General features: G+C 62.4%; 1 protein-coding gene across 3 annotated transcripts in view; it reads right to left on the reverse strand.

Annotated features, from left to right (window-relative positions):
• CTNND1 (catenin delta 1) overlaps positions 1–9,222 on the reverse strand; it is a 28,075-nt gene extending 18,853 nt beyond the window's left edge. Inside the window, exon 1 of one of the 3 annotated variants that reach the window (XM_027895443.1) lies at positions 9,172–9,222. The gene's annotated coding sequence lies outside the window, so the exon portion shown is untranslated. Of the gene's footprint in view, positions 1–1,706; positions 1,871–9,171 lie in introns of those variants that run through there. The other 2 variants (XM_027895451.1, XM_027895444.1) reach the window with 2 other exon arrangements.
• Between the last annotated feature and the right edge of the window lie 2,935 nt (positions 9,223–12,157).

Here is a 12,157-nt window from a genome sequence, read left to right on the forward strand (position 1 = left end):
TCCGAGCACCTGCAGTGCACTTGCTCTGCACAGGCTCACAGCCCTGCTAATTCACCACAGGCTCCTGGTCAGCCTCAATTACCTAAAAAATAAATGAACCGGCATCTTTGGCATTTTTCCCTGCCCCAAGCACAGGGTCCAGGCTCAAACATCAGCTCTTGGACCTCAGCCTGCCCGAGGCAGCAGACCCAGGCTCACCCTATCTCACCCACTTCTGTGTCCATCTCAGAGCACTCACAGTCCCCAGGGCACGGGGGAACCAGGGCAGCTGATGGTGGGCAGTAGATCCCACATTCCTGCATGGGTGATGGAAAGTTTTGGCTGTTTCTCTCCCACCCACAGAGGCAGGAGATGCCCACAGCCCCCTCTGCAGAGCAGCCCACCCACGAGGGACTCCTATCCAGGCTGACACATCCTCACTGCCAGGCTGTTTGAGGCACCATGTTCCCACTCCCCAGCCTGCCAGACCCCACTCCAGGGGGGAGGTTCCCCCACCTCCTGCCCCGGGCTCCAAGCGCCCTCCTTGGCCCCCGGGAGGGCTCTTCCTGCTGGCAGGTCACAGAACACAGGCAGTGGACTTTGGGCAGGCTGGCAGGTGGCCAGGGGCCCTTCCTGGGCAGGAGAGAGCTGCTCTGGCAGCGGGTCGGACACCGCCTTGGGCACCCGCCTGCCTGGAGCAGCCCCACCTTCCTCAGGAGGAGCTGTACCCCCAGCGCCCGGCCCAGCGGGGGAACACCCAGGAGCGGCCACCGTGGGCAGGGAATGGGCAGGGAGTCACTCTCCTCCGCCCATCACACCCAACTGGTTAGACTGGCAGCGGGATCGCCACCTGGCCTATCTCACCTGCCACCCCCAGTGCCAGAGACAAAGGCCACGTAGCCAGGGTGGGTTGGGAAAGCCTCCCTTGGTAGAGGGGAGTCACCTGAAGATGCAAGCCTGGACGCCGATCCACACCTTATAAGGGAGCAGGCCGGGAGCCAGGGAGCAGGATGAGGAGGCAGCGATAAGGGCAGGGTGGGGCTGGGGGAGGAAGTAGGAGCGCGGGTCGCTCCCCTGGCGAGGGCAGGAGCCTGGGAGCGGCGATACCAATCGGGTCCATGGGACAGGCCCGGACACAGCCGGTGGTTGTGAAACACAGTGGGCAATCCCCCGGGGAAGGGATCTGTGCCTGGCTGGGCTGAGGTCACCACGCCAGTGCTGTTGGCCATCCCAGCAGGACGAAGAGCGAGGCAGCCAAGAATGGAGTGGCGCAGGGTCAGCCACCGAGAGCTGGGATTGTTCTGCTGGTATTCCAGCAATCCTGCGGTGGGGCAGCTGTTCTCCCAGGCACGCCAGGGGCCACTCGTCCCTCTCCAAGGAGCTCTTTCCCTCTTTGTGAGCCTGGGGCAAAACTTCAGGCAAGCCGGGAAGCTGCTGACCCTCTGCACTGGCTGCTCCAGCCCGCACCACGGCAAGGGGAAGGGGGATGAGCTTCCCTTGGTACTTCAGGGGAGGAGAGGACTGCAGGAGGGCAGCCAAACCACCAGGCTCCGGGCAGAGACTCTGTCCACCCGCAGCCACGGGGCTGGAGCCTTCCTGCCAGCAACATCCTGCTGCACCCCACTGCCCGCGGACACACCAGCAGCCCTGCTCCCCTGGGTCCCCTACCCTGGGGACTGCAGCAGGCAGGGTCCCCACCACCCTTGTGCACCAGCCCCACAGCTCACACCCCAGAGCCCAGGAGATTCACATGATGGGAGCCCTGCAGCAGCACAAAGGCGGCTCTCTCCTCGCTGTGGGAATTCGCAGCTGAGTGCTCGGCAGGGACAAAGGGATTTCACAGGCACATCCCCAGCCGGCGGCCGGCCTCCCTCCCCTGGCGTCCCCGCTTCCTGTCACAGTAGCACCAGACCTCGGGGGCGCAGCAGCAAACAAACACCCAGCGCTGGATTCTGGGAATGGGGCCAGAGCATTCCCGGGGCAGGCCACGCTCTGGCAGCCAGCGGGCTCCTGCTTCACCCCAGTGGCTCCTGGGCCATGGCGGGGGGAGGCTGCATCCCCCTGGCTCTGCTGCCCCAGTCCAAGGGGCAGCAGGTGAACCAGTGGGATCACAGGGCAGCCCCTGGCTCTCTGCTACACCCAAAGAACAGCAGCCACCTCGATGGGGGACATGAGCTGTCCCCACAGCCAGGACCCCGGCGTTGGGCTGAAGGTCGATGTGGCCCCCCCCCCGGCTCCAGCCACACCAATGTCCCTGCTCTTCACCCGTTCCCCCACCCTCTGCCAGGCTCAGCTTTCCCATTCAGCTGCCTCTCTCCCGCAGGGAAAACAAACACAGCCCAGTGCTACAGAGATAAGGGCTGTGCTGGCAGAGTCCAGGGAGCAAAGTCCCTCTCAGTGAGACCCGAGGCTGCAGCGCCGCAGGAGCTGCCTCCCCCAGCCAAGGGCATGGCAAACGAGAGAAACTGCTCCGGCTCCCCATCCCAGAAGCACATGAGCTCCTCCAGGACTTACACGTGCTGCGGGCTGTACCCAAGCAGAGGGGCCGCAGCCGACGGCCAGCATTCCTGGTAGGATTAGGGGAAGCCTCCCTCCACCAGGCCATGGGCACAAGCACCCACTGCCAGCTGTGCCAGCCCAGCACCCAGACCCACGGATTTGGGCCCCCTTCCGTGGCAGAGCCCTCTTCCCAAGGAAGCCACTTGAGATCATTTCCTGTCCCAACACCTGCAGCCCCAGGGCCCAGCCCCGGCTCTGGGTACCCTGCTCCAACCCTGCTCCAACCGGTGGACAAAGGAGCAGGGCCTGAAGGCACAGGGGGAATCTCAATGCCAGCAGCAGGGGACCTGCATCACTGGGCTTGGCACCATTTGCCTTTCCTGCAGGAGCAAGTCACCAAGGACCCACGACCAGGAATGGGGAGAAGGGCTGGAAAATGGGCCCTGAAAATTTTCCCATGGAAAATTCCCATCCCGGAAATCCCTATGTGGGCTCTCCCTACCCAAGTGGGACCCTGAGGCACAGAGGGCACTCTTCCCTCTGCCAGACCAGACACACTCCTCTCCCCTCCCCACACTGAGCCAACAGATGAAGGAACATTTGGGGAGGGAGTGGCCATGCGGGAATTGCCAAGATTAAGCCAAGCCAGCCCAAGGGAGCAGCCCAGGAGGAGTGGGACCCCCTGGCCCCTCCTCGGCCCAGCCAGCCCAGACTTCCCAAGCAGGTAGGATGGCCACGGGCTGAGTCACAGCACAAACCACGCGGGCTGGGCTGAACACCCCGGCTCTTTTCAGCATGACCTCATCAGGTGTCCAGCGCTCTTAATTGCAAGTGTGGAGATGGCTCCGAGGGCCCTGCCAAGAGCAGTAATGAATGGGTGAAGGAAAGCCACTGGAGAATCACCAGACAAGAGCCAGGGACTGAATCAGGGCTGGAGGTGGGGAAGGGGGCTGAGGCAGGGTGACAGCAAATCCCCTAGAGCTCTCCAAGGCCATTTAGTGCCCACGGCCATGCAGGAGCCAGCGCCCACAAGACACTGGCCTAGCAACACTCAGAGGGACAGCAGGACTCCATTCTACCCCAGCCCCCTTCCCAATTGTTTGCTTCTCCAACCCTCTCCCTGAGAAGCAGCTTCCCAGACTCCTGTGCGAGCCGAAGGGAAGGAAACCTGTGCTTCCTGGTCAGACGGAAGATGACATCGTGGCTTCCCTTTCCTGTAAGCTTCTAAACACGACGTCCTGCCAAAAGCCACTCCCCACCGCCCCTGGACCGTGTGCAGGCGAACTGCAGGCAGGCTGGGAATGCTTGGCATGGGCACTAACACCAGCCTCAGCCAGCTGTGCCAGCCAGGAGGTCGGCATGGCCCACCAGGAGACCAGATGCCTGGTCAGCTTGCTGCAAGTGTCCTGCCTCGGGAGAACATACTCAAGGGTTCCTCGTCCATAGTGGTATCACATTCCTGGCCAGGGCTGGGAGCATCCTACTAGCAGAGGATGGAAGGCATTGTTTTCCAATCCCTTGAGGATCTGCTGTGCCCAGAGATGGGCTGGTTACCTGCAAAGTCGCAGCAGCACCAACACCACAACCCCAGCACAACAACTGCCCCCTCAGACAGCTCTCCAGCCCCCCTCACATACCTCGCCTTGTCTGCACAACTCCACCACACCCCCTGACACCCTGTGGGGTTGCCAAGGCTCCCAGAGGCAGGACAGGGCACCCCTGGGACGCCACAAGCTCCCTCACAGCTCTTGCTGATGCCAGAGCTTGGATTCCCCAGGTATATCCACCTGCCCTGCCCAGGGCAGCTCCTCCTGCTGCCGAAGGAAGAGCAGAGAAGGGAAGTGAGTGGTTTTCCACCCAAGGCAGCTGCTGGAGACAGACCCTGAGCAGAGATCAGGGGAGAGCAGGTGTCTCTCTTTGCCACACCAGTGTGCTCTGGAGGGAATCTCCCTCCTGCAGGTAAAAGCAGAGAAAAAAAGAGAGAGGAAGGAGGGTATAAAGCCAGCCTGGAGCAGGCGGGCTCCCCACATCAGAGAGGATTTCTCCCAGAAACATCCCCGGGCTATCCAGTTCCTCCTGCTCAGACCCCAGTTAGCAGAAGGGGGACATCCCTCCCCCGGGAGCAAGCCAGCCTGCCTGCAGCTGAGCCAAGCATGGCAAGCAGCGGCGCTGCGTGCAGAAACATGCTCGCAGGAATGCGTTACTCCACTGGGCAAGGGGCCTGCCAGCAGCATGCAAACACCCCCGGTGACCCACCCTTCCAGGTCGGAAAAACTTGTCTTTGCAGTTCCACACACTCCCTCCCACCCACGGCAGCTACCCATATGGGGCCCAGCGCCACCACCTCCCCTTTCCCACCCGTCCAGGACCGGAGCCGGGAAGCAGCTGAGAGAGCTGGGGGCTCTTCTCGGAAAGGACGCGAGACAGTGGGGTGAGAGGAAAACAGGCGGGCGGGGGACAGGGAGACGCCTTCCTCCTCCTGGACGGGGTGGGAACCAGTTCCCCCTACTCATCCACACTGAGGCCATCCAACCTGCCTCAGGTAACCACTCTCCTACCCAGGAGGTGCTTCTGCAGTGGCAAGGGCTGCGTTAGACAAGGAAGAAGGGAGAGCTGCCCTCCTGCTGCCCACTCCCCCCTGCTCCAGCTGCTTTCCCGCCCTGCCCGGTGCCCATAGCCCAGCCCTCGGGGACACAGGTATAGGACAGAGGCAGGTATAGCTCAGGTGTGACCAGGAGGGCCGGCGAACTTTGAGCAACGTTCACTGTGACCAGGGCCAACGCCCAGAGGAGCGGGAGCAGCCGGGGCCAGGATGGCAGCACAGGAACAGCTCCTGCCCTCACATGCACAAGCCCAGCATGGAGCTGCCACCAACACACTCAGGGCCACCTCATACCAGCCCTGGAGCTGCAGATGTTTCCAGGGCACCATCACCCTGGTCAGGCTATAAGAGAGCTGTTCCCAGGACTTGGCACCTATCCCAACTTGCCCAGACCCTTCCCTGCTGGAAAGCCAATCCCACCTGGCCTGGACAAGCACCCCACCTAGACTGCTCCTCTCCCAGGATACCTGCACACCCACAGACTGCCCACCTCAGAGCCACCCCGGCAAAGGTCAGGCCACAGTGCCACAGCAGAAACCCCCTGTGCCATCAGCACAAACATCTGGGCACAGAAACACTCAAGTCAAACGTGGGGTGAAGAGCTCAGCCTGGCTCGTGTCCCCAGGCCCACACTGGCACAAGTATTTTTGCAGTGGGTCAGAGCTCTGCAGTGCAAAGTCACCGTGGACCTGCAGCACAAGGTTAGGGACACAGGGACAAGCTCCTGGGCTCCCAGCACTCCGTGGGAGCCAGTGTGGAGGCTGCCTGCAGGGCAGCAGATACCAGTCCTCCCCACCTCAGTCCAAGGTCCGTATGTGCCAGGCGTCCCTCTGCCAACCTCCGACCAGCAGCTGCTCTGGGCAGGAAAAAGCAGATGAAAGCAGAGGTGCCAGGCACCCTGGTTAAGGGTTGGCCCGTCCTGGCACCACGCCTGGCAGTTTGTGTTCCTTAGTCACTGGTTTGCCCACACACCCAGCAGCCACCTCATCTTGCCCCTCCTTGTACGGGCCACTATGAGGAAGGAATATTCCTCACAGGGAAAAGTCGCTTCCTCCACAGGGAAAGGGGGACAGAAGGATCACACGGCACCCACTGCCACCCCAAAGCCCCCTGAGGGGCTGAGGTCACACAGGAACATGATAGAGCACACTAATCCACAGGTAACACCCCACACGCAGCACTCACTGGACAGGGCAGAGGGAGAGGCCTGTGCCAAACCTTCCTGGTGGGAAGGAAGGCGGATTAGCAACAAGCACAAGACAGGCAGGAGCCAACGGACTCATCAGCGTGCTGCTGGGGGTTTCCAGCACCAGAACTGGCTCTAAGGAACCATTTCATCCCCCAGACAGCCTCCTCAGATAATAAAAAGCAAAAGAGAAGATTGTGGCCACCTCGGAGAACTCGAAGACTTTGGTCGAGAGCCCATAAATCCAACCCCTTTCCGACAGCCTCACGCTGAGGCACATTCCTGCACTCCGTGCCAGAGGACAACCTCCTCCGCCGGCCAAGCCCTGTGTCACACACGGAGGAGTGCCTGAATCACCCAGGTTTGGGGGTTGTCATCACATCCAGGCAACACCTGTTGTCTTTTATGGACCTAATGCAGCTCCAGGTTCTGCTTCCCCCCGTCAGTGAGGCGGGGATGGTGGGAGAGCCACCATGCTGCAGACTGGGGATTTCAGAGCCAGAAGGGCTCTGTACTTCCCTGGAGACGACATCACCACAGTCTTGGGAAAGGGCTCTGTCCTTGCCAGCAGTAAATGAGAGACAGTTAAGAGGGGTTGTTGGGAAGAGAAACCAAGACCTTTACCCAGCACTCTCCCCTAAGGCCACAGACACTGGTGAGCTATTTCGAGAAGCCAACAGCCCTCCAGGCATGATCCAAGCCACGCTATTATTTTCTGGGTGTCCTAAAGCCACCTCCAGCACAGATACAATGGGCCAAGGCCTTATCTCCATGCCAGAAGCTGGAAGAGGGAAGAGATGAGAGGCAATCCGGGGACAAAGCCGGGCTCAGTGGTCTGGGCTTGGGCTGGACCATTCATCTGACTCCCAGCCCATCTTTAAGGAAGGGATGACCTCAAGGGCTCCTCAACCACAAAGATCAGGTTCTGACCTCCACGTCAGAAAGGAGGAGGCTCACCTCTCTGCGGCAGCCCAGGCAAGCCCAGCACGCTCCACTAAGCGAGCACTTTCATCCTCCCACCCCTTCCAGGAAGGCTCCATGAAGGATTCCAGCACTGCTGCACACGGCAAAGGACACTCAGAGTTTGTGCACACAGTCTGGCCAAGCTTGGTCAAGCGAACAGAGAACAGCTTCTTAAGAACTGCCTTTCTGCTCTTTACAGAGCATGAGCAAACACCTAACAGGTAAGGAACCTGCCTCAAGAAAGCCCTGGGAGCAGGATGGAGCAGCAAGGTAACCCTGGGGAAGGAAGACTAACAATTCCCCTGCCCGGGCTCTTCCCATCACGTGGCTTCCCGCAGACCTGTCGGACACTGGCCCACACACCCGGCAGGAGCCTGGGAGCCTCCAGCCAGCCACCGACAACACCTCGACGCATCCCAGAGAGCAGGCACAGACAAGGAAGCTCCAAATGCACTCTGTGAGCACGGCCTGGAGGTGCTGGGCTTTCCACGCTTCCGGCAAAGCCAAGGATAAGCCTGTTCTCAACTCCACGCCAAGACCTGGGCAACCAAGGCTAAAAGCATCCGCACAGCACAGGGGGTGCATCAGTGAAACCATGGGCAGCTGTAGTTCCGTGCCACCCCGAGGCTCCGTGCACCCAGACACTCCCCTCTGTCTCACCAGGACTTGGGCAAGGCTGGGTGCCCCAGAAGCCTCCAGCCCTAACATGGGCTCCCCACCGGAGACAGGACAGCCGAGGCCTCCCAGATAAACACCCTGCGAGCTCCACCGTCACAGGCTCCCTGGAAAGGCATGGGCACTGAGCCCTTGGCGAGGGAAGCACTCCAGGAGGTCCACCCCTCTCTCCAACAATCAGAGGAAGCTCTGTTGTCCAGGCTCCCTCACCCAGAGCCCAAGGGCATAACGGAGGTTCCCCACTTCCCTTCTGCCAGCCCGTGGGTGCCTCGCAGTTGCCAGCAGTCCTCATGACTGAGAGCCACCCAAACTTTCTCACCCCAAGCTGTCTCCTCGCTGCAACGCTCCGAGGAGGCTCAGGAGTGCCCACGGTGCGGGGCAAAGTAACGCTGGAGAAGGTCACCGACTCCTGGCACGACGGGCGCTGGGCAGGGGGAGAGGCAGCCGGGCTGTTCCTAAATGACAGGGTGGCCAAGGGGGCACTCGGAACGAGCCGGCGGCTGAGCAGACCCCCGGGGCCGGCCAAGGCACCGTCCCGCCTCCCCTGGAAGCATTTCGGTGTCGCTTGCAAGCCGCGGCGGACGGGTCTGTCGGGCTGTTTTTGAGCTCAGAGCGATTCCACGAGGAGGAGCCGCAGCCCCACCCGCACACACTTGAACCCCCCCGGGCACACCGGCCCCTTCCCCGCCAGAACAAAGGCGCACCAAGCGAGACACCGGGCGATCGGGCCGTGCTCCGACGGGCAGGGGCCAACGGGGCGGCCGGCATGGGGCTGCCCCGGAGCCTCGGGCGAGACCCCTCGGAGGGGCCGGGCCGCGGCCGCCGCCCGAGGGGAGGGGGCCCAGCGGTGCCGGCCGCGGGAAGCTGGCACACGGGCCGCCTTTGTTCCGGGCAGGGCGAGCGGCGGCGGCCCCGGGCGGGGAGCGGGGCGGCCGCCCGGCCCAGCCGCCTTTGTGTCGCTCCCCGCGGGCTCCCGGGCGCCGCCAGCGCCCCCGCCAGGGCCCGGCCCCGCCGCCCCGCCGGTCCCGCGGGGCGCGGCCGCGCCTGGCACCGGCTCCCAGCCGGCACGGGGCTGCCGCGGCCCGGCACCGAACGCACAGCGCGGTCGAGCCCCGGTTCCGTCCCCGCCGGGTGAGGACCGGCTCTCCCGCTCCCCCCGCCCCGCCGCGGGGGCGTGCGGCGCCCGACAGGCGCCGGCCCGCCCCGGTCCCGCTCCCTCCCGCCCGCCCCGAGCCGGCGGCGGCGGGGACGCCGCGAGGGGACTCACCGTGACCGGGCTCCTCGGCGGGCAGGCGAGGGGGGGCGGTGCCGCCCCGCGGCGGCGGCGGCACGGCCGCCCGGCCCGCTCCGCTCCGCGGGTCCCGCCGCGGCGGCGAGGCGAGAGGCGAGCGGGGATTGCCCCGGTGCGGCGGCGGCGGTGCGGGCCGGGGGCTGCCGGGCTATGGGTGCGAGCGGAGAGCGGCGTCGGTCAAGTGCCACCGTGCACCCGCGCCTCTCCCGTACCTAAAATGGAAGTTGGTCCGGCGGGCGGGGCGGGGCGGGCGCGGGGCCGCCCCTGGCGTCAGCGCCCCGCGACACGGGCGGGCGGGGTCGGGGTGGTTCCGTCCCGGCGGGGTCCGTCCGGCGGTGAGTGCCCCGCAAAGCGGGGTCCGTCCGCAGGTGGGCTCCACCTCGGGGGGATCCCGCCCCGGGAGCGGAGCGGATGCTGCCCTGGGTGCGGGTCTGGTGGGGCGAGGGGCTCTCTGGGAGCAGCCCGACAGACCCCCGAAGCAGACCCTCCTCTGGCCTGTCCCGCGGCGAGAGACGTGCGACCCCGTCCAGGGTGGAACTTTTCCATAAGCAAGATTTCATGGGCATTTGGGCTGCAGAACCTCCCTGGGGGGTGACCCTGGCCCCTCTGGCTCCAGGGAGCAGGTGCTGGCAGGACGCTTGCCACAGCTCACCCTTGGGAGCACCACGAGGCCAGAAGCTCATCCCAGGTGGATTCTGTCCCCGCATCCCCACCGTGTCCCGCAGGCTGACACGAGCCCTGTGGAAACACAGATCAGCCCGGCCAGAGGCTCCATGCAGTGGGTGAAGTGTGGGGGCCCTTGGCACATGGGGAGAGAAATGGCAGCACAGCCCAGCCGAGGCAATATCCTGCTCTGCCCGACTCCTACAGCTCCAAACTGCCAACCCTGAAAAGGAGCAGAAGGGGACCTGGAGGTACAGAGACCCAGAGTGGGAGATGTAAACATGAGGTTTAATGATTGCAAGTAATCCAACTGAAGAAATGTAACTCTGGAATGAGCAAGAAAGCCACCCTGTCTGGCCTGCCACTCCATGGTTAAAGGATGGGAGCTGAGCAAGAGGCTGCTGCAAGCAGGGGGGGTTTCCCCTTCACTGGGGGGCAAGGAAGTGACGCCAGACCAGCTCCATCCCAAGTTCCAAGCTGCTCACTTGGGAGAAGTCCAGGTTCCCTGAAGATGACAGTTTTCTGCCTCATCCCTGGCCAGGCACTGGGGAAGTGAGAAACCAGCCTGCTTCTGACTGCCAAAGTGAGATAAGGACAGAGGAAAAGAGCTGAGTAGAGTTTTGGGTGGGACAGGTGATCCTTGGGGTAAATATGCACTGGAAGGTGGGGAAGATGCGATAACAGCCTGTGGATGGATGTGAAAAGGAGGTGATCCCCAGCTGGGTGGGGGTTGCTAAAGACAGCCCAGAAAGGTGTAAGGAGAAGAAATGGGGATTCAAGGCATGCAAAAGGCACATCTAGGGAGATTATCAGGGCGTGGGACAACCCTCCCTGGTGTTTGATTTGTAAAATAAACCATCCAACCCCCTGGCTGCGGAGGGCAGGGAGAGCTGTGGCATCTACCCCTCCCAGGGAGGAGAGGGTCTCTCCATCTCACTGCAGGGGACTGAGACCTCCCTGTGCCCCTTCATCCTCCTTGTCACCCAAAATGAGTACATTGGGTTCCCTCTCAGACCCATGCTTCGAGTGAGAACTGCTCCCAGATCACAAATAACCCTCTACGGCCCTCCCCTCCTCTTGGCTCACATAAGGAGGACAGTGGGTTCATCCCCTGAGTCTTGGGGACAAGGAGGGAGAAGAGGTGCTCTCACAGTTCCTTCTGGGAAGGAGAGTCCTTGCCCATCTGACATGTCGCAAGGAAGGTGGGTGGCCCAGAGCAGGGCACCAGGGTAAGAGCAAGGGGGAGGCAGGCAGGGTGTAGGCCTCTGGCTGCTCTAGGCAGAGTTGCTGTTTTGATCAGTCCCAAAATTTAGCAGCCTTTAAAGTCTTTAGTTTCTTCAAAGACTAAACCTGCTCTTGCAAACACGCCTCTGACGTGTTTGCTGGGCCACTGCCTCCTGTCCCCAGGGCTGCGGGATGGAGCTGGACAGGGTCTATCACTGCACGGCACTGTCAGTCCCAGCCCTGGCCAGCAGCTGGAACACCCATCAGTGTGTGCTTATTTTGGAAGGCAGGCTAGACCCTGATCCTCTAGCTCCAGCTTACCCTGCAACAGATCACACTCTTGTTTGAATACAACTCTGGCAGCAGAGGAATCTGACCCTCTGCATCCTGGGAAGAGGAGATGTGTAACTAGCATGGGAAAATTTGCCCTGTTTTCCAGTAATTGCGTGTAATAACATCTTGCACACCCCCTTTCATCCTCCGGCTGATGCCTTTCCCAGATGAGACGCCCAGAAGCGCAGCTGCCACCGGAACAGAGCAAGACAACTTGTTTACAAGGCAGTCCCCCGCTCCTGGGCGGCCGGGGGCAGGAGGAAGGGGACGCCGCCGTCGCCGGGGCCGAGGGATGGCCTGCATTGTTCCAGGCCAGGATAACAAGGCCCTTCCGCAGCCCCTTTCCTATGGGAATCCCCACAGGTTGCTGCTCCTCCCCATAGGAGGGGAAGTGTGGCACCGGGAGGGGTGGGGGGTGGAACGACTCATCCCTTGGACGAGGGGAGGAGGCAAGCAGGACCTGACGGAGCTTTCCAGCCCCAGTTGGAAGACACCAGAGAATAAAGCAAGCCCCAGAGCCCACCCTGACACCTTCCCAGCAGATCCATGTGCTTGGTGTGGTCCCTCCACCAGCCTCTGGCTATGCCTGGGCCCTCCCATGCCCACGGATCATCCCACTCTCAGCATCTGGCAGCATCCCCTCCCACCAGTGCTCTCTCGGGCTGTTCAAATTCCTGTTACATCTTTTGCTCAATGAAGAGTGCGCAGAAACCTCCTTCCCTCCCAGCCCCACAAGGATCCA

The sequence above is a fragment of the Empidonax traillii genome, unplaced genomic scaffold (genome assembly GCF_003031625.1).
Source record: "Empidonax traillii isolate 1590-97213 ecotype Southwest subspecies unplaced genomic scaffold, ASM303162v1 scaffold461:size861717, whole genome shotgun sequence".
NCBI lineage: Eukaryota > Metazoa > Chordata > Aves > Passeriformes > Tyrannidae > Empidonax > Empidonax traillii.